Raw genomic sequence first — 3,365 nt, forward strand, 5'->3', positions numbered from 1 at the left:
CCAACACAGCTCCCCAACCCCGTAAACTGTCATCCGTCGTCAAAAGGACCCAGTTGGAGATCCAGAAGGGATGACCACTGCTCAATTGCTGGTCCTGAAGCCACCAGGTCAGTGACAGGCGAACCTCCGGAGTTAAGGAGGTCATGTGAATCCTGATCCGGTGAGGCAATCCTATTTGGAAAGAATTAACCTCTGGAGAGGGCGGGAGTGAAATTGAGCGTACTCTACCATGTCGAAAGCTGACACCATGAGGCCCAGTACTTGCATTGCCGAGTGTATTGACACACGTGGGCGGGATAGGAAGTGCTCTATTTTGTCCTGAAGTTTCAGGACCTTCTCCGGAGACAAAAACAACTGCTGGTTGTGTGTGTCCAACAACGCCCCCAGGTGCACCATGCTCTGAGCAGGGACCAGGGAGGATTTCTTACAATTGATGAGCCACCCGTGGGCTTGTAGGAATTGGACCGTCAGTTCCAGATGACGAAGGAGAACCTCTGATGAGTTCGCCAGGATCAACAAGTCATCCAGATACGGCAGGATCCTGATGCCCTGATGGCGGAGGAGAGCTGTCATGACCGCCATGACCTTGGTGAAAATTCGTGGAGCCATGGTCAGACCAAAAGGTAAGGCCTGGAATTTAAAATGTAGGTTGCCAATAGCAAACCTCAGGTATTGCTGATGCGACACCGCAATAGGAATATGCAGGTATGCATCCTGTATGTCCAGGGATACGATATAGTCCTTGGGCTCCAAAGCCAGAACAGTAGAGCGAAGCGTTTCCATACGGAATTTGTAAACTTTCACAAATTTGTTTAAAGACTTGAGGTTGAGAATGGGCCAAGAGGACCCATTTGGTTTCGGGACTAGGAACAGCATTGAATAGTACCCCCTGCCTCTCTGAGCCAGAGGCACCGGCACTATCACTCCTGTATCCAGTAGAGATTGTACCACCAAATGGAGAGTTTTTGCTTTTACCTGATCCGATGGTATGTTTGTTGAGCAAAACTGGTGAGGGGGACGTTTCTTGAAAGAGATGGCGTATCCGTGAGTGACGACTTCCCTTACCCAGGCATCCGAAGTGGTCTGTAACCACACCTGGGCAAACCGTAGAAGTCGGCCTCCCACCCTGGGATCCCCCAGGGGGAGGCCCGCCCCGTCATGCAGCAGGCTTGTCTGTTTTGGAAGCGGGCTGACGGGCAGCCCAGGCACGTTTAGGTTTGGGCTTAGTGGATTTGGAAGTGCGAGCCTGTTTCGGGTACGCCTGACCCTTTGCTTTACCTGGAGGTCAAAAGGAATGAAAGGAAGTACTCTTAGCCTTTGGAGCTGAAGGAGTAGTACTAGGCAGACATGCAGTCTTAGCTGATGCCAAGTCAGCAACAAACTTGTTGAGATCTTCCCCAAAAAGTTTATTTCCCTTAAAAGGGATCACCTCCAAGGTCTTTTTAGAGTCCAGATCTACAGACAAGGACCGCAACCAGAGAATCCAGCGAGCCAGAATGGACGTAGTAGATGCTTTGGCCGCCAGGACACCTGCATCAGATGTTGCCAGGGGCGGATAGGCCCACCAGGACACCATGACAGATTCCGATGGGCCGGTCCCATACCCCTCTCAGCCAGGCCGATTGGCTGGCTCACACTGCTTCCAGTACTTGCGGTTAATTGGAACGCAATCCGGAAGTTAGGCTAGAAAAGACTTCCGGGTGCCGCTAGCCATGAAAATGGTGAAGCTGTTCTACCAACAGAGGACTTGGAGAAAGTTAACCAGCCCAGCAGCATCCTCTCCCTGGCCCCGGCCAAAGGTCTCTTCAATGAGCCCGGCCCGGGAGCAGCAGCATAGCAATGGTCTAAACCGGGTTCACTATACCCACAGAGAGGTTATTTTTAATTACATTATTTGCATTATCATGTTGGTGCAGGGGCGGATTGGCCACTTGCACAGATTCTGATGCACTGGTCCCATGTTTCTGTGTTTCACTACTTGTGTGTGCACCCTTCCTGTAGTGTGCTCCCCCTCCTTGTACTTTGAAACATATAGGGGGTCATTCCGATCCGATCGCTCGCTGCAATTTATCGCAGCGCAGCGTTCGGGTTGGAACTGCGCATGCCGAAGTCCGTCGTTCCCTAGTGATCGCCTCTGCCTGATTGACAGGCAGAGGCGGTTGCTGGGTGGGAGGGGGCGGCACAGCGGCATTTGGTTGCCGTTTTGGGGGTGCGGCCCAGCCAACGCAGGCGTGGCTGGACCGTGCAGGGGGTGGCCCACAGCGGCTGCGTGACATCACACGCAGCTGCTGTGACCAGGGGCAGTGAAGAGGTTCTCCCGGCCAGCCACAGGAGCTGCGCTAGCTGGGAGTTACTCCTCAAATGCAAAAGCAACGCTGCTGTGCGATGCTTTTGCACTTCTGCGGTGGGGGGGGGCACTGACATGCGGGGCGGACTAGCCCTGTGCTGGGCGTCCCCCCGCATGTCAGTGTGAATGATCGTAACTGTGCTAAATTTAGCACAGCTACGATCATCTCGGTGTCACGGTTCGGGTAACTGGTCGTCATTTCTTACCCGTCAAGTGTCTTCTGAGGTTGGCTCTGCGTTCCAGGGTCAGGTCTCAGCTGTGTTGCTGATGTATGTATTCTGCATCGCTTCACTGTTGGCCCGTAGCGCTGGTAGTGTCCTGCCCAGTATACTTGTCAAGCCCCAGAATGGCGTTCTCAGCCCGCCGCGACCGCTGCAGCCGTGCCTGTGCCTTCAGTGTGCAGAGAGCTGGGTATGACGTCTCATGCTCACTGCCGCCTCTGTCACTGTCCCTGTGGCCTTGCTGCGCGGGTGAACAGGTGTGGCATCTCCTGCCCGCAGCGATCTCCGTTGCCGCCGGTCCTGTGCCCTCAGTGTGCAGAGAGCTGGGTATGACGTCTTCTGCCCACTGCGGTCTCTGCCGCTGTCCCTGTGGTCTGGCTGTGCAAATGGATCAGTGTGGCGTCTCCTGCCTGCCGCGGCCTCCGTCACCATTACTGTTGTTCTTTACATGTTTCTCCCCAAGCTGACTTTCTCTCCAAGTTGTAACATGGGCGCAGCCATGTTGCTTTTGGTCACATGCTGTTGTTTCCTCCAATCCACTGCGCCACGGAATCCTGCTTAATTGCTTAGCCAATGCCTGCATCCCAGCAGGTATAAATATACTGTTCCTGTGCTGGAGGATGGTCAGTGCTTCAGTTGTCATCCCAGTGATTCCAGTCTCTCCTCATTGTGGTTGTTCCTGTCTACAAACTCCACTAGAGACTCGCACCAGTTCTACTCCTCCTGGTGCAGCCTGACTCCGCAGTGTCTCAACATTGCATCCTGCGTCTGGCAGATTACTCAACACCGGCTTCCAG

This window comes from Pseudophryne corroboree, chromosome 2 (assembly GCF_028390025.1).
Source record: "Pseudophryne corroboree isolate aPseCor3 chromosome 2, aPseCor3.hap2, whole genome shotgun sequence".
Classification (NCBI taxonomy): domain Eukaryota; kingdom Metazoa; phylum Chordata; class Amphibia; order Anura; family Myobatrachidae; genus Pseudophryne; species Pseudophryne corroboree.